The 19,738-nt window shown below is 41.1% G+C and overlaps 1 long non-coding RNA gene across 1 annotated transcript; it reads right to left on the bottom strand.

The window, feature by feature from the left end:
* Window positions 1-17,471: 17,471 nt before the first annotated feature.
* Window positions 17,472-19,210, bottom strand: LOC112845323 (uncharacterized). The gene is made up of 2 exons (XR_003218140.1): window positions 19,149-19,210; window positions 17,472-18,697 (listed from the first exon to the last, which is right to left on the bottom strand). It is a non-coding gene; the product is annotated as an uncharacterized LOC112845323 (long non-coding RNA).
* Window positions 19,211-19,738: the final 528 nt, after the last annotated feature.

Below are 19,738 nucleotides of genomic sequence, written 5' to 3'. Positions count from 1 at the left end.
TTTTTCGTCTGAGTCTGAGACCTGATATTTTTTCGTCTGAGTCTGAGACCTGACATTTTTTCGTCTGAGTCTGAGGCCTGACATTTTTTCGTCTGAGTCTGAGACCTGACATTTTTTCGTCTGACACCTGACATTTTTTCGTCTGAGTCTGATGCCTGACATTTTTTCGTCTGAGTCTGATACCTGACATTTTTTCGTCTGAGTCTGAGACCTGACATTTTTTCGTCTGACACCTGACATTTTTTCGTCTGAGTCTGATACCTGACATTTTTTCGTTTGAGTCTGAGACCTGACATTTTTTCGTCTGAGTCTGAGACCTGATATTTTTTCGTCTGAGTCTGAGACCTGACATTTTTTCGTCTGAGTCTGAGGCCTGACATTTTTTCGTCTGAGTCTGAGACCTGACATTTTTTCGTCTGACACCTGACATTTTTTCGTCTGAGTCTGATGCCTGACATTTTTTCGTCTGAGTCTGAGACCTGACATTTTTTCGTCTGATACCTGACATTTTTTCGTTTGAGTCTGAGACCTGACATTTTTTCGTCTGAGACCTGACATTTTTTCGTCTGAGTCTGATAGCTGACATTTTTTCGTCTGAGTCTGATACCTGACATTTTTTCGTCTGAGTCTGAGGCCTGACATTTTTTTGTCTGAGTCTGAGACCTGACATTTTTTCGTCTGATACCTGACATTTTTTTGTCTGAGTCTGAGACCTGACATTTTTTCGTCTGATACCTGACATTTTTTCGTCTGAGTCTGATACCTGAAATTTTTTCGTCTGAGTCTGATACCTGAAATTTTTTCGTCTGAGTCTGATACCTGACATTTTTTCGTCTGAGTCTGATACCTGACATTTTTTCGTCTGAGTCTGAGGCCTGACATTTTTTTGTCTGAGTCTGAGACCTGACATTTTTTCGTCTGATACCTGACATTTTTTCGTCTGAGTCTGATACCTGAAATTTTTTCGTCTGAGTCTGATACCTGAAATTTTTTCGTCTGATACCTGACAACTTTTTTCCTGAGACCTGACAATGTCCTAAAATGTACACCGTACCGCGGATGAAAATTGCCAGTTGTGCAACATCTGTAATGTCTGTGCCTTCATCAATTGCAACTGAAAATGCAATAAATGACTTTACTTTTTGCTTCAACTGGCTGTCCAAATCCGCTGAAAGATCAGAGATCCTGTCGGTAACTGTGTTTCTTGTTAGGCTGATATTTGCAAAGGCCTGGCGCTTTTCAGGGCACACAATCTCCGATGCCTTCATCATACATGTTTTTACAAATTCACCCTCACTAAATGGTTTTGATGCTAGTGCAATTTTGTTAGCAATAAGGTAGCTAGCTTTCACTGCAGCGTCACTGATGTCTCGGCTGTGAGTAAACACACTGCTGTTTCTTCAGACCCGCCAAGAGTTCATTCACCTTCTCTCTTCTCCTATGTCCTTTAAAGTTGTCATATTTGTCGGAATGAAGATGGAGGTTATATTCTTTCAGCACTGCAACATGCTGGGAACACACCAAACATACAGCTTTCCATTTCACTTCCGTGAATAATTAGGAGGATTACCATTTTTCTTGGAACACTCTGCACTCTGCATCCACTTTCTCTCTTTTGACAGAGACATATTGGGGCAATGAGGGTGCAAAAGCACATAAGGTTTAAATTTCGCGGACAAAACAAAGTAGCTCACAATTGCTATTGCGCCATCCAATGGACACAATTGGAACAGCAGTTTCTTTATTGAAAAATTGCTGCTCATTTTTATACTTTACAAAATCATCTCAAGGGCCGGATTAAACCCGATTGTGGGCCTGATCCGGCCCGCGGGCCGTACGTTTGACACCCCTGTGATAGAGTGATTTGATTTGATGACCACACAGTGTAGTTGTGCAGTAAACAAATGTCCAGAATGTCCAGTGTGTGTGTAAAAACCATATGTGTGGGTCAGTACTATGTGGTGGTGTGATTGAGAGACCGTATCACTTCCACCACATAGTACTGACCCACACATATGGTTTTTACACACACACACTGTCTCTTAGTGACGCTGAAAAACTAGTTCATGCATTCATTACTTCCAGGCTGGACTACTGTAATTCATTATTATCAGGATGTACTAAAAACTCGCTGAAAAGCCTTCAGTTAACCCAAAATGCTGCAGCAAGAGTACTGACAGGGACTAGAAAGAGAGAGCATATTTCTCCTGTTTTGGCTTCCCTTCATTGACTTCCTGTTAAATCCAAAATTCAAAATCCTGCTCCTCACATACAAGGTCTTAAATAATCAGGCCCCATCGTATATTAATGACCTTGTAGTACCATATCGACCTATTAGAGCACTTCGCTGTCAATTTGCAGGCCTACTTGTTGTTCCTAGAGAATTTAAAAGTAGAATGGGAGGGAGAGCCTTCAGTTTTCAGGCCCCTGTTCTGTGGAACCAGCTTCCAGTTTGGATTTGGGAGACAGACACTAGAGCTAAATATCAATACATTTTCATACGAGATATAAGATGTGACAATATCCTTTATATCGATATAGTCTATGTTACGTTATAATTATACTTGCGGAGCCACAAGTTTGCCTCTCTTTTGTCCACCTTTGTCTCTACGCAACGCTACTCGGCCTCGCCTCTCTCCTTCACTGAACACAACTCCCCCCCCCTCCACCGTCGCTTCACCTGCAGGTAGCGACAAGATGGACACGGCAAATCTACGTTAGCGAGTTACTGTGCATCGCCCCGTGCGTGGGGCTGGACGGCGTCAACGTGTTAACGAGCTAACCACGCTAACGAGCTAACTACACTAACTCCATGCAGCCAAGAGGGGCTGCACAGCCTAAAATCCTTTCATTTTCTCAAAAGTTGACAGCGCACTTTATGTATGAATTCTGGTTGTGCTTGATGACCGCGAACCGATTTTATGTGGTACATGGCGCTCAGCAATCTGTCAAAAAATGTTTTAGTACGACTTTGGTAAGCTACGGAGCTGCACCGCTTGATGGACTGTCCAAGCATTACGGCTACCGAGGAGCATCGCGGAGTGATACGTACTGTGCTTTAACGTAATATTACCATACTGTGTGTGTATAAGGACCATAAATGGCACCTGTTAAGAGACGTGGTTACAAAGAGGATTTCAAACTCCAGGCTGTCAGTCAAGCAGTAGAAGTTGGGAACAGAGCAGCTGTGAAATCTGTCTTTGTTATTATGCTCAACATCTTTTAGTTTACATTTTGACTGCACAATTGTGAGCTTTTTGTTATGCACAAAAACAACATTGTTTTCTTTTATTTATGGAGCATTATTTTTTAATAAATGCTCATAATTTATTTTTGAGTAATTTTTTCATGTACATCTATTCTGTATGTTAATAAAAGTGCCTGTGTGACATCTGGGACACAGCTTTGACTAAGGACTCTCTTTTTGTTCGTACTTTATGGCTTAAAAAAAATATCGAGATATATATCTTATATCGCCATCCAGGTAAAAACATATCGAGATATGAATTTTGGGTCATATCGCCCAGCCTTAACAGACACTATCTCTACTTTCAAGATTAGGCTTAAAACTTTCCTCTTTGCTAAAGTAAATAGTTAGGGCTGGACCAGGTGACCCTAAATCCTCCCTTAGTTATGCTGCAATAGACGTAGGCTGCTGGGGATTCCCATGATGCATTGAGTTTTTCCTTTCCAGTCACCTTTCTCACTCAGTATGTGTTAATAGACCTCTCTGCATTGAATCATATCTGTTATTAACCTCTGTCTCTCTTCCACAGCATGTCTTTATCCTGTTTTCCTTCTTTCACCCCAACCGGTCGCAGCAGATGGCCCTGCCCCTCCCTGAGTCTGGTTCTGCTGGAGGTTTCTTCCTGTTAAAAGGGAGTTTTTCCTTCCCACTGTCGCCAAAGTGCTTGCTCACAGGGGGTCATATGATTGTTGGGATTGTCTCTGTACCTATGAAGTGCCTAGAGGCAACTTTTGTTGTGATTTGGTGCTGTATAAATAAAATTGAATTAAATTGAAGTCTACACTTCTGCACTAGGTTGAGCTTATCAGTGAGTTCTGGGTTGTTTTCTTTCTCTAAGAGAGAGAGAGATGGTTTTATGCTTGGACATGTCTGCAACGGGCCCCTAATATGGGGCGATCGTGGCTCAAGAGTTGGGAGTTCGCCTTGTAATCGGAAGGCTGCCGGTTTGAGCCCCGGCTCGGACAGTCTCGGTCGTTGTGTCCTTGGGCAAGACGCTTCACCCGTTGCCTACTGGTGGTGGTCAGAGGGCCTGGTGGCGCCAGTGTCCGGCAGCCTCGCCTCTGTCAGTGCGCCCCAGGGTGGATGTGGCTACAATGTAGCTTGCCATCACCACTGTGTGTGAATGGGTGGATGACTGGATATGTGAAGCACTTTGGGGTCCTTAGGGACAAATAAAAGTGCTATATAAATACAGGCCATTTACCATTTAGTATGTGTTATTTTAATCAGTATTTTATTGGTTACACTTGCGTTTGCTTTTGTTACAGTGCACTGAGATAAGAAAATCTGAGAGGTGTGATCCACCGACGGTGATATTTTGTGAGTTCATGATTTAAGAATCAGCTCTTTAAACCAGGCCTGAGAGATTGAAATTTAAAGTGCTATGAAATATTCTTACTGGAAACAGTTGCAAAGTGTGCTTCTCAATGATTATAATGGGTTTTGGAGAAATTCACTTATATGGGACACTGATCACATGACATGGTCCTGAGTCTAAAAGGATTGCAGCGAGTCAATCCAGTCCAAAATAACAGGGAAGTGTTTTCCTTTAAAATGATGACGTCATCTTGCTGTTAATGGATACTCGAATAGGTTGTGCGTGAGACTCCATTATCAGCAATACCTGGATGTGTGTGATTGAATGCATGCGACTGGACAATGATGGACTGACGATGTACTAAAAGTTTTGACTGACTTGATACTGAGACAAAAACTGCACTGACCTTAGGATTAGTAAATGTCGACAAACAATTCACCCAGCCGGTAAGAAAAGGGTGGATGCATTGTTTTGTTTTGTTTTTGCAGGAGCAGGAGGACAAGAGAGACCGGAGGGGGAGACTGTAGCTTCACATGAGTGTGTGGAACTGCAGACTGAACCCTTTGGCTGCTAATTTTAAGTTACTGATGGTTGCATTAAGAAAATTGTATTTTATTGGCAGTGTTTTGATTAAGGTATCAGATTATATTGTTGGGAATACCAAATGCTACAGTGGAGAAAACGTTTGATATCACTCATGACTCGAATATGTTACTATTCACCATAGCAAGGCCACTGCAAAAGTTGATTACAAAATAGCCAAAACTTTAACAATATTTATGAATAAAAGCAGAAGGGTAGATTTGTCATGTTCAAAATAGAGATATGTAATAATAAACACTGGTCCATGTGATTTAGGTTCTCCCTTAAAATAGTCAATAATTAAAAAGTAGAATACAACCGACAGGGGCATGTGCTAGTGTAACGCTTCCAGTTCTTCATAAATCACAGACGCTCAGAAAGGTTGGCTTTTCACGATTTATTCCTCACAGTGCAAACACGCCTTGTGTTGACAGACTTACATATTACTACTTGATAAAGAAAAGATGGAAAATAAAAATTTCTCCCATTTTACAGTCTGTCACACTGAACTTGTATACAAAAAGAAATCTTATAACCCATACAAATACTTTTCACAACCGTATAATCAAAATAACAGGATAACAGAAGTATCAGCGGCTAAACATTTCCCTCTAGTGGACAAATTATGGTAGAGCACTACACTTTCACATGCTTGAGCTTTACAGACAAAATGACTGTTAACAAGTGCACATCCCTGCAGAAGACATAGAACACACTTAACATGTGTCTTCTGGTGGTACTCGCAATTGTAGCTCCCACAATGTAAAACAAACGTCACAAAAAGCACAGATAAACAGTAAGTCCAAACACTGTTTAACAGCAACCAGCCTTTGTTTCGGTTATGCAGTAACATTTTAACATCAATACTAGTGATGGGGCCATCAACACTAACGCACCGGTGCATGTATCAAGCTCACAGAGTGAAGCCTGTGATCACTCACTGCCAATGCGCCAAACTGTTTTTAAAAGGTACCACATCCGTAACTGTCAAAAGAATGAGTCGCCACCAAAACCCCCCCACAAAATTACTTTCGAAAAGATAAATAAAAATACACATCTCTCCATAACAAAATGGAGCCCGAAAGAAAAAGAAAAGTTTCTGCTGTGTGGGATCATTTTGATCTTTAAACTGCAAATAATTAGTCTGTCTTTGTTTCAGTGTTTCAATCTATCAGAATGGGAAAAAACAGCAATGTGACTTGTAGTGTAAATTATTTATTTCACCTCCTCAGTGTTCAGGCAGGACAGAGCCAAACATGAAAATGAGGAGACAAACACACTAAGAATGAACACAGGTCGGCCTATATTGACACTGAACAGCTTTATCATCATTTTTTTTAAAAAAATATGTGTTTTATGATTTTGGAGAGAGTCGGAGAGAAACATTCCAAGATCAGAGGATCTTTTAACGTACTGGAGGAATAGGAAGACGTCTTATCAGAACCTTTTCCACCTGGCTTTACAGTTGTTGTGTACCCCAGCTTCATCTGTGCCTGTGAGTTTTCCAAAGCTGGGGAAATGGTGTAATAAAAAAACCCCATTTAAGTAATTAAAAAAATATCTAAGGTCCAGCAGGTGTCAGTATAGAGCAAAACAGCAACACTGTGTCGATCTGATATCCTTGTGTGGGTGTTGTTCCCACATCATCATAATAAATGTTGTTCCAGGTTCAACATTGCAAGTGACCAATCACATTGTTGTGACGTCCCCCTTTTGTGCCTTTGAAAAATACCACCTTAAAAAAATCTACTTCACTTGCGAGAAGGAAAACCGCTTCTGTCCGCCGATCCAGGAACTGGAATTCTTTGCATTTCAGGATACTTTCCTTTAATAAATGGTAAGCATTGTACATATTGTCCTTACAGAGGCGGTTTCTCTTCTCGCAAGTGAAGTTGAATTTTTGAAGGCGTTTGTTTTTTTTCAAGGTCGCGGATGACGTCAGCAGAAGGTGATTGGTCACTTGTAATGTTGAAGCTGGAACAACATTATTTATTATAACGAGGGAACAACACCAACACGAGGATATCAGATTGTCCGTGTCAACACAGTATCAATACAGTTTGGGGAATGTGCTGAAACGCTTCACGAGTCCTCATCTACCCATCACTAATCTATACAAACCTATATACATCGACATGTACAACTTATGTGCCAACATTTACGCCAGAAACCATAATAATGTCAGAGCCTTTCATTACTGAACTTACCCTCACAGTGCAAACGCGCTTTGTGAGGACCGGAAGCCTTAGAAGCTTCAGACACCATCTGGTTTCTGGGTTTCCACAATAAAATACAACAAAAATGATAAATTCACACTTAAAATAATAATTAAGACCAGGTAAGTACTAGAGATGGCACGATACCACTTTTTTATGTCCGATACCGATACCGATATCATAAATTTGGATATCTGCCGATACCGATATTAATCCGATATAGTGTGTTTTTTAATCAATAAAACTGTTTTTTTAATATCGTGCTGCATTTTGTATAAGTTCATACTCAAGTTTAAATAAACAACAACACTAAAGCTATTCTGTTATACTTGTATGTAAAAAATACACTGCACCCAAAATATTTCATAGTTCAGCAACACTGATCAATCTAATAAACTGAAACCTACTCCATCCTCCCTATTCTGGTATTTTAAAGAGTACTTTAAAATATTTCTGCTACTTTCTGCTAAAAAGTAGCAGAAATATTAAGCAACCTAACTAATAGGGTTGCAAACTCCCAGCAAAAAAAAAGGGAACCACCCCCCACCCTCCACCTCGTGATGCTTAATCGACATAATCAACTTTAATTTGATGCAGTGTGAAAAAAAATGCACAGAAATAAATTATTTTTCAAGAATAATTAAATAGATTCAACATCTTTCTTCTACAGAATTGCAGACTGCACAGATGGTATCTTCCCAAAGGAAAAAGTACTATATACAGTAATGGACTGCTATACATTTTACATCAGATTAAAACTTTGGGTGTAAGATTCAGATAATTATTTATTATAAGCTAGACATTTTAAATGAGAATAAGAAAGAAAAGTATGTCTTTGTGCCCCCTTTTCCCTGTTCATGCCCTATCGGCCCCCCTGGCTAAACTTTGCTAGATCCGCCCCTGCACAGTTACCAGCCGTCAGCTACGTAGAAAAGGATCCTGGTGTAGAAAGTAATATTAAATAAATTCTAACAACAGCTTATCAAGCTTAAACGCGCTGCTGTTGTTCAGCTGCTGTTTTCCTCCTTGTGGTGCAAAGTGGGCCAAAAACAAACAAGAGAGACGGACTTGCGACAGAAAAGCCGATCAGCTGATCATTAAGGAGTTTCATGAAGTAGCGGCAGGAGAGGGAGAGAGAAGATGCCGACGCTCCATATATCGGTGGTTAAGCTTAACGCAGGTACGCTTTACAAACATTCAGAGATGAACTTACACACTTGCTTTACTTCTCTCTGGGATAACTTCCTCAGAGATGAAATGCTGGTTTGCTAGTGAGGCTACAAATACACACAGCCGCTCTATCAGGTGACGCGCACTGCTCCGACTGCTACGGTTATGAGCCGAGTTACGCCGTGTCGCAAGTTTTGTGAGGTGCTTTTTTGATATTTAATGGATCGGATTACATTTTTTATTTCTCGCCGATATCCGATCCAGTAATTTACGTCAGTATCGGACCGATACCGATACCTAATATCGGATCGGTCCATCTCTAGTAAGTACATGTTTTTCCAGATGTATTTTTAACTCTGTTACACTAGGATGTAGTACTGCAAAGAAGAAGAGTAAAACATTGAAGGAAAAACCACTGTGTTTAGCTTTGATAAATTAAAATGTACCATTACACTCAGAGGATCAATATGAAATCAAAATATATGCAAATTTTGCATGAAGCACATGACTGATAGTTGTTCTGTCCTGAGCTTTTGTTTCCTATAGCACCCACTTGGTAATTGCAAATGTTCGACGGAGGAATATCACCAAAAGTGGGAAAGGTAAGCCGAGATGGGGGTGATAACACCATAAATGTCACTTATGGTCAAATTCCTAAAATGTGACACCAAGTATAAAATTCTCAAAAATGTAGAGACGTAGAGGAGTTCTAGATAAACATAATTTGTCAAACCCCACAGGGGTGGAGGGTTTGAAGCTATAATATTTTTAAATAACACCCAATAAAATGTCGACCATGTTGATTATGTTTATTCTAGTGTGCATAGACTTGCTAATCTGACCAGGGAATGTAATAAACAGGAATGTCAGAACAGTTGGTGTTAAAGTCAACTTTGACAGTCCAGACTAGGATGACGTTGGACATCCTCAGGGTGGAAAAAGGGTTGGTGTGACCAAGGTGTGGTTCGGCTTGCTGTATGTACATTTCAAAATGATACAGCTCTGGATGGGCCAGCTACCAGGACATGGAAGAATGACAGACTTTATTAAATGAGGAAAATGAATTGGGGATTGAAGATCCTCTGGGTGAGTGGTTGACTAAAGCATGCATTAAAATGAACACTTGATAATTGGCCATATTTACAGCTGTATTGACTTGTTGTGGACGCGGTCTATCTCATGTTTAAGGACTCTAAGTAAAAGATTGAAAACAGTGACATTAAGGGAAGAAGATGCAGTGCCATACTATCAGATGCCAGTGATGGTTAGGCTCAGTGATGAATCAGGTGAGCTGGATTCATGGTTGAACCAAGACATAAATTCCCCTGCTGTGGTCAGTGAGGGAAGGACAGTGGGGAAAAACGGAGTTGCAAATGTGAACTTCATATTAACACACAGGTTTTGTTTCTAGGCAGTTCTGTGGATGCAGGCTCTGGGCGGAGCCAGGAGTTCAACAGACCTAACATGATAATTAAACTGATTTCATTCCCCAACACAGGGCAGCAGGGCTAGAGCAACAATACTCGAGAGGAGAATTTCTGATGTTTTCTGAGATATGATGTCACTAACCTTTTCCTTTAATTTCTAGCTGCGGTGAATTGACACATGGCAGTGTGTCAAAAAGGGGGAAGTCGAGTTTTAACATGAAACAATGGTTTCAATGACATTGTGTGTTTAATAATTTAGGTAGGGTAAAACTTAAGATTATGACGCAGAGAACCGGTGAGAAGCATAAATCATCATTTTCATGTTTAAGCATTAATGATTGAAATAAACTGAATAGCGTTTAGAAGATAAAAAGCCAGTGTTCATGAGAAACTGAGTATCACACTGGAGAGGAAACCGTGGGACAGCAGGCTGAATGAAAGATATGCTTTTGTGAAAAGGAGGGAAAATGTTAGAATTGAAAATGGTTAATTTGTTTTTGATTTCTTTTACTTAAATAAGCGGTTATAATCATTTTCATACACACATTGCCAATAAGAGTTGACACTCAGTCTTCTGAAGGTCATAAGTAAATGCAAACATGCTTAAATGGTCCGTATTTATATAGCGCTTTTACTAGTCCCTAAGGACTCCAAAGCGCTTTACACATTCAATCATCCACCCATTCACACACACACTCACACACTGGTGATGGCAAGCTACGTTGTAGCCACAGCAACCCTGGGGCGCACTGACAGAGGCGAGGCTGCCGAACACTGGCACCACCGGGCCCTCTGACCACCACCAGTAGGCAACGGGTGAAGTGTCTTGCCCAAGGACACAGCCACCGAGACTGTCCGAACCGGGGCTCGAACCAGCAACCTTCCGATTACAAGGCGAACTCCCAACTTTTGAGCCATGATCGCCCATGCTTACACATGTAGATATGATTAGAATAAGTCCCTGGATCAGAGAGTCCTGAACATGATATTCTAAACCAAATTTGAATCACTAGAAGAACAATGGATAACAACATTAGATTATCAAGGCTAGGCAGAGAGGTGTTTTGGTTTTCTGTCTCTTACAGAGGAAGGAACAGACATCAGACGAGGTCACCGAGATACAAGGACCCTTCACAGCAGAGACAGACACAGAGACTGCCAAGACAGCAACTGGGGTCAAGTGTCATGCCGTTTGGGCTCCGGCTAGTCACCTCAAGTGGATGGATCCCATAAGCACACTAATAACTAGGGATGCAACGATACCAATTTTTTCAAACCGATCCGATACCGATACTTGGATCTGAGTACTTGCCGATACCGAGTACAAAAACCGATACTTCTACCACACACAAGTTAAACTTAACCAGTAGTAAAGAAATGACCCCAGACAACTCTTTAACCCAAACGAAACGTTTACTGAACGTAAGGGCAGAGACAAATACTGTACAACACATCCCTTTTTTAAACTCAAATGATATTCCAATTCCTTAACCACATGAAATACACTGTATAAATGAAATAATTCCCTTTCAAATTATATTAAACAACCCAACTTATGTTATCACCTTTTGGTAAGTGACTCACTAATATACACTCCAAAACACGTTATATAAATCCACTAAACATACAATATTCACACATGGGCCCCACACACACTCACATTCACACTTGTTGCAGGCCTGTTTGCTGCTCACGCTGGATGATGGAGAAAAATTCTCTTCTCCACAGTAAGAGCACAAAAGTCTGACTTACAGTTCCGTTGCTCGGTAGGTCGCCATTCACCAGTCCCACACTAAATCCACTCCCTGCGGACCCGATGCTGTCTCTGCTACAGCGCGTTAGCCAGTCACTGTCCAGCTCTCCGACAGTCCATAGCAGCTGCCTCCGTGGCGCAGCCAAGCAGTCCGGGCTAGCCTTTAGCCTCGGCGGTCATGGCTGGAAACACAGTTTTCCACGGTGGTGCGACCGTTGAAACAAAAAGTCACTTCACCCACACTCTGTTGCGAAGCTCTCACACGGTTAGCTTTCTAGTCACACACTCTTTTGTGCTAGTTAACCTCAGTAAAACTAGCCGAGTCTCTCACTTTGGTTCAGCTAACCTCGTGCATCTCTCCATGCCGTTCTCTTCTGTGAACTGTGAACACCTTATGTGGCGTTCAAGTCCATGGGAATTATGAGTATCTACTACCAAATTCCCATCCGGGCTACATTAGTATCGGTTCATGGTATCGGTTGACTTTTACGAGTACGAGTACGCACACATTTTACAGTATCGGCACCGATACCCGATATCAGTATCGGGATCGGTGCATCCCTACTAATAACCACGAAGGGGTTGGCGGAAATCCAGGAACACCAGATAAAGGAGGTTCATAGAGGAGCAGAGAATCACCCGACTGGAAGAAACTGGTAGCTGCAGCAATAAAATAAAGGTTAAAAGCTCCTCGGACAGAGGTTCTAGTCTGAGTACGTGGGAAAGGTACAAGGTAGCACCAAGATGAGGTTGGGGAAAACTGTAGCACCAAAATAAAGCTGTGGGAGAACTGGAGAGTGATGGGAGTGTCATCTGCAGTGTTGGGTAAGTTACTTTAAATTAGTAACTTAGTTACATTACTAGTTACTTCTCTAAAAAAGTAACTCAGTTACTTCAAGTTACTCGTTACTTTCAAAGTAACTAGTTACTAGGGAAAGTAACTTTGGTTTTACTCAGAATTCTCTTGTTAATGTGTTGCTTCTGTAACTGGATACCCAGCAAGATTGTCAGTCTTCTAGCTTGCTTACTTGCCACAAGTGCACTGTGCCACCTACCAACAGAAAGGAAAAAATAATGTGCACATTTCCACGAGAGAAATCCCACGCCTGGACCGTCGTTGACCGCCGCCATGATTCTAGCCTACTTTTTACATCCAACACAAAAACTGCAGTCGTGGTGCTTTTGATTGTACTCAGAACTTGGAAATTCTGCCTTCTGAATAGGAAGATGTAGGTAACACCAGACTGCAGATGAGCTGCATACAGAGCTGGACTGGGACAAAAAAATCATCCTGGGCATTTTGACTAGAGACCGGCCCGCCATTATAGGAAAAATCATAAAGACTTTGAATGAAAATAAACGCTGTTGTGACAGTGATGTACACTGTTCTGATGGTATATATGTATCAATCTATCAATTGTTTGTTGCAAGACTCAGATAATTATTTTTTTTAAAAGCTAGACATTTTAAATGAGAATAATAAAGAAAACTATTTCCTTGTGCCCCCCTTTCCCTGTTAATGCCCTACCTGGACCCCTGGCAACACTTTGCTAGACCCACCCCTGCACAGTTACCAGCTGTCAGCTACGTAGAAAAGGTTCCTGGTGTTATTTGTCTCTCAGAAACAGTTCATAACTTCCCTTCAACTCATTCATGTCACCTAAAAGGTAACCCTGTTTCTACATCACCTGTTCAGCTCTGATGATTCAGTAAGGACATCTCCTGGTTTCATCTGCATGTTTCCCTCTCACCAGATAACCAAACTGATATCATGACCAGCAGCTTTACAGCTGTGGCTCCAGCAAACATCAGCTGATACTAGAAAGTAATATTAAATCAATTCTAACAACAGCTGATCAAGCTTAAACGTGCTGCTGTTGTTTAACGCGACATCCGCTGGTTTCCTCTTTCTGGCGCAAAGTGGGCGATAAATAAACAAGAGAGAAAAGCCGATCAGCTGATCATTGATCAGTTTCGTGATTGAAGTAGAAACGGGAGAGGAGAGAATGAGAGAAGAAGAGGCAGCTGTGCAGCTTCAGCTTTGTGTCTTTTTCATTGTAGCTGAAGTCCGGGACAAACTGTGTTCCTTTTCACCTCAGTACGAAACGCGTAATATTTTCTCTGAATACCAGACGATTCTGTTTTTTACGGGACGGTTGGCAACTCTAATAATTAACCGTATGAACAAAATAAAGTTCAACATCAGTAACATAGCACCCACCCAGCTGTATAGAAACTCCGTCATGCTAGCTAGCACGCAGTACGAAAAACTCCACCTAAACTTGGTTTATATCTGACTCACATAGACTGCAGGTCATAACTTCTTACCTGAAGTTCAGTTCACCTGATACTCGGACCGGCGGCCGCTTCGGGTCTCTCCTCTTGCCTCCCTTTTCCTTCATCCACCTGCTGGCCTCCACCACTTGCTAATGTTATTGAATCTGTGGAAGCTCCGCGATATCCACCACACGAAGTAATGAGTAACGAGCCTATCTAAATCCCAGTAACGAGTAACGCGTTCCTGGTTTTGGCATAATAACTAGTTACCGTGCTCGTTACCACAAAAATAACGTAGTTACTGTAACGCGTTACTTAATAACGCGTTAGTCCCAACACTGGTCATCTGTAACTACTGTTGTTATTGTAAATTTAGTCTTTCTTGGATCTGAATTGCCCAAACACAGAGGTCATCCCACATAAGGTCCATCCGTTAAAGGGGGACAGAGGGCCATAGGGGTAAGAAAAATTGGACCTCGCAAAACTGGATTATAAGGTTTATAAAAAACTGGATTATAAAAAAAGAGATGAAAGGGGGAATTGTGAGATTATTATACTATCTTATGCCATGTTATACCCCTAATTAAAGACTGTGAAATTATGTAGTTTTAGTTTGCATTGTTCTCCTGTCATGTTTTTAGTTTAGAATCTGATGAGCAATATTTTAATTTATTTTTTGATTTGTTGCTTTTCTGTTTTCTGCCTGAGGGATTGCCACCTTAACATGATTAGGGGGTGATAAGGATAAGGATAAGTCGATCAGTCGTGATAAGGAGCCGGCGCGTCGTTTACATCAAAGATCAGGCTCTAAGAGCCATTTCGTTCGCGACCGACACATCACGAGTACCCAAACTCTGTACCTCCCTCCATCCAACCACACACTTCTTTGGGTTTGCCATCAGCCCTGCCTGCCTCATGGACTCCGGGACTGTGACCAACCACTGCAAACGATCCACCGAGGTATCACTATGAATGAAAACACCATCCAGGTAAGGAACAGCATATGCAGTGTGAGCTAGCGCTCCACGAGGTGCTGGAAAATGGTCGGGCTTCAACCAAGGCAAACAGAAGTGTGAGGAATTGATACGAACCATACAGAGTAGAGAAGGACGTTTTTGTCTGTGGACTCTGCACACAAGGGAATCTGCCAGTGGGCGTTGGTTAAATGTAGCATGATAAAAAAAACAAGCAGTGCTTATACAGTCCGGGTCAACATGGGGCATGGGATAAGCATCAAACCATGAGACCTTGTTCACTTTGTGACAATCACCACACAACCGTATAAAGCCCTGCGCTCACTTCTTAATTACCTGGAAGCACTTTAAAGACAACCGGCCCCTCTCAACAGCCAGACAGGCTGCGTTTCAAAGTGGTGCTCCGTGAGAGTCGTGCAGACGAGCAGGGGGGAGAACACATCTTCAAACCACTGCTGCAATGCAGGAACATCACCACCACCACAGCACGTTTTTGAGAAAAATCAAATATTTTTGTCCTTGAAGATCATTTCAGAGTTTTTAACGAGCTGCAGGAACCCTGTTCAGTGTGAGTGGAGAACAGCCAAGTCTCCTCCTCTGATAAACCTCCACACGTACCACTGAAAACTGTTAAATTACTTTGAATCTGAAATCATGGCTCAAACTACTTGTTGTGAGACCATTTCTTTATGTTTTCACACCAAACTGTTTAATAAGACAAACTCTACACAGAGTTCATCATCATAACATTATCAGGATTTTCATAATGCAAACTTCAAATTAACAAGAAAACAGCTGCAGAACATGTGGATCAAAATGAATTCATTAAAAAACAACATGTGGACTTCAAGAATACAGTAAATACACTAAAGTAAAAGGAGGAGCCAAAAATAGAGGTTTAATAGAATTTGAAACAACTAAAAGTAGTCACCTGTGATCTTTAAAATGGTCTTGATGTGTGCTGCTGTTTTTAACTTTGAACACTTCTTTAAAATGAATACTTTAAAAAAAGAAGTTAATTTTGGAAAAACTAAGAAAGTTCAAATGAAAGAAATTGACTGAAGTCTAATTGTTGAATGTTGTCATTGTGGTTCTTAAATTTGAGAGTCTTAGTTCAATCTATAGGATCAAGACATTCCTTTGTCTCTGACCACCTCTCCAGCTACTCTGTGCTGGGGGGGTTTTATTGTAGACATCTGTTTGTTGATTCTGTTTGTTGTTTGGTAAGCTTCCTGCCCTTTGTATGGCTTCACTGTGTTGTGCATGGTGAACCAATACAGGAATTGAACCATATATTGGGTTTGGGGGAGATTATCATTTTATGACTAAGGATGTTGTTAGAAACAGTTGGAAGTCACGCACAAAGAGAGACACACATTCTCACACACTCACTCAGACACACACACACACACACACACCCATGCATGCATATGGGTGCTTACACATACACACTAATAGTGCCTTGTCTTAGAACCATTGGGGGGTTTTACGGTGGGAGGTGCTTGTGTTGTGTTGTATTGTGTAAACTATAACTGTCATGTCCATAAAAAGGCTATGAGGACAGCTGCTCTTTGAAGGATTTAGGCTTCAAGAGCTGGTTCTTGACCAAAGCGTCCCTCGTTAGCGAGTTAAAAAAACGGATGAAGATGATCTCTTATGTTTTGCATTCTTCATGAGGAACAAGTCTCTAAACTAGCGGGGCATGTGGAAACACAGACCCAACATTGATATATATCCATATCTGTAATTTTGATACAATATCAGTTTGTTAAAAAAGACATTTCTATAACTTTAATAATACAGTAACAAGTACAACTACTAAACACTACTGTATCCTAAGGGAACAAAGAATAAAATGTAACAGGGATAACATTTTAGAAAATTAAATTCTCTCAGACGAAAAAAAATTAACTTGATATGCATATCTATACATGCAGCTTCCTAAATGTAACATTCAGGATTATTCACTGCAGGTCCAGAAATCAGAGCTACCTCATCAGATCCAAGTGTGACATCAGCTGACAGTCTTTACAGGAGATTCCATCTGAACTCTGTGGAGCCTGATCTCCGACCGATTAAGTCCGACCCTGAAACCAGAAGAGGATCTTTCTCTCTCTTCAGATTCATTGTGATCCAGTGATTTCAGTCCTGCATGATCAGGCTGATGTTTGCACAGAGCAGATAATGAAGTGAATGTTTTTGCACGTTGGTAACAGTGAAACAGTTTCTTTACAGTGTGGGATTGTTTGTGTTCGGAGTATGAACTGAGATTCCTGAAGCTCTTGTCACACTGGTCACAGCTGAAGTTCACTTCCATGTGTGTACGTTCATGTTTGTTACGATGACCTGATTGTGAGAAGCTTTTGTCACAGTGTCTGCACTTGTATGGTGTCTCTCCTGTGTGGATTCCCTTATGCTTTTTCATTAAGCTCATGTGCTTAGGGTGAAGGATGACCCACACTGGTCACAGATGTGCTTTTTGACCCCACTGTGGAAGAGTTCATGTATTTTTAATGTACTTGGTGTGTGGAAGCTTCTCCCACATTCTTTGCAGTAGTTCATTTTGTCTCCAGTGTGTCTACGTTGATGTATTTTTAGGTCCCATTGATGATTGGAAGGTCACAGAAAAACTCTTTCCCACCACCACAGTGACGGCAGGGCTGAGAACTGGATCCATGTGCTTTGCTCCACTTCTAAACAAAGACAGTGTGAGTCAGGGAATTCCTTCAACGTTTTTATCCTGAACGTTGCCTGAAATAAAAAGCATCTCTGCCAACATCCAATTACATTTTACTGTTACAACACTCAGCTTACCGGACAAAGATGACTCTTCCTTTTTCTAAACAGTTCATTCAATGTAATTCCACAAAATTACCGATCAGACTTGTTCCAAACAATCAGGTTAAAATTACAGGATAAAAAGATAAATACATACCTCACAGTAACTGCACTAGTAGAGTTACTTTCTGGTGTGGATCTGTTGGTGTTTTTTCAGGTGATGTGGAGCTTTAAAAGTCTTCTCACACAGGTCACATTTATAAGGTCTCTCCTCAGTGTGGCTAAACATGTGTATTTTTAACTGTGCATCTGTTGTAAACGGTTTTCCACACTGATCACAGCAGGAAACATCATTTCCAGTGTGAGTCCGTAGGTGAATATTTCGGTACTTTTTTTCACTGAAAGTTTTTCCACACAAGTCACAGCTGTACAGCTTAATTCCAGAGTGGGTAACTAGATGCTTCTTTAAGCTGCAACTTTGAGCAAAGGCTTTACCACACAACTCACAGATGTAAGGTTTAAATCCACTGTGGATGAGCTGGTGTGTTTCTAAGGTTTGAGCCAGGGAAAAAGACTTTCCACACAACTCACAGCTGTAAGCTTTAACTCCACTGTGGATGAGTTGGTGTCTTTTTAAGTTTTGAGCCCGGTTGAAAGACTTTCCACACAAGTCACATCTGTAAGGTTTAACTCCTCTGTGGATGAATTGGTGCGTTTTGAAGATGTGAGCCAGGGAAAATTTGTGTCTTTTTAAGCCTCCAGCCAGGGTAAAAGACTTTCCACACAAGTCACAGCTGTAAGCTTTAACTCCACTGTGGATGAATTTGTGTCTTTTTAAGCCTTCAGCCCGGGTAAAAGACTTTCCACACTCATTACAGCTGTATGTTTTCTCTCCCTTTCTTCTGTGACGTTTGTTGACCTCCTGAGTGCGCTTACTTCTCGCTCCATTTTGGTCCTGCAGTGACAGAGATACAAACAGAGGCAGTGAGTGAAATGCAGTCGTGGAACAAACTGAAACTCCCTCCATCAGTGGAATCAAACATGTCCACAAACATATTGTAGGTGTGTTACCATCACCTTCTAGTGAAATTATCACATTTCAATGATGTGCTACAATGAGAGTTGTAATGAAAAATACATATTGAAGAAATATTGATCAGCTGAGAAAATCTTTTACTCATAAAAAATTGTGAGTTCAACTGATGATATTGTTGTTTCAATGTGTGCTGATAAAAATAATCTTTGTATTTTCTTGTAACCTCTGAGTTTTTTGTTTGTGAATGTAGATTCTGTATATATGCAGGAGCCCAGGATGGAAAAGAAAAAGCTGCTGTTAACAGGTTTTTAAAAACCAACCAGCTCTACACAGAGTTTCAATAACAGTACAACTGTGATATTTTTCTTACCTTTTGTGTTGAAGTCATTGTTTCCTCTGTAGTGGTTGAGCTGAGTCCAAATGGCATTGAAATTGTTCCTCTGCTGCTCCACCAGACTCTTCTCCTCCTGTTACTCAGCTGGGACACAAAAAGTGTATATATGTATATTATTCGCGATTAAAAAAATATATATATATATACACATACATACATACATACATACACACACACACACACGTATATATACATCTTAAGAGATCCACAGCCTACGGCTCTTCAATGGGGTGTCACAGGGTCCCCGGGGAAAATCGTAAGCGTAAAATAATTATTCTGTAGCAATTACACAAGAATATCCAGTAATGTCCCTGCCTACACACATTCACTTACCATCTGCCGTGGCAAATGGCTGCAAGGTTTTGACCACAAACTAGTCACTGCTCGGTGACATTCGGGCCTGAAAAGAGACGCTACCGGTAGACTGCAGCGACAACTGCCAGCGAGCGCCAGCCAGACTCTGTCTGTCTGTCTCATCATGGTCACCTAAATGCACAATGGCAGGTTTTATAATAAAGCAGATCGCGCTAACATAATATGCACTGTTAGTTGATTATTTACCTGCA

Source organism: Oreochromis niloticus, unplaced genomic scaffold (assembly GCF_001858045.2).
Source record: "Oreochromis niloticus isolate F11D_XX unplaced genomic scaffold, O_niloticus_UMD_NMBU tig00006690_pilon, whole genome shotgun sequence".
Lineage (NCBI taxonomy): Eukaryota > Metazoa > Chordata > Actinopteri > Cichliformes > Cichlidae > Oreochromis > Oreochromis niloticus.
The sequence above is the reverse complement of the archived record's forward strand: the minus strand, read 5'-3'. Positions and strand labels throughout refer to the sequence as shown.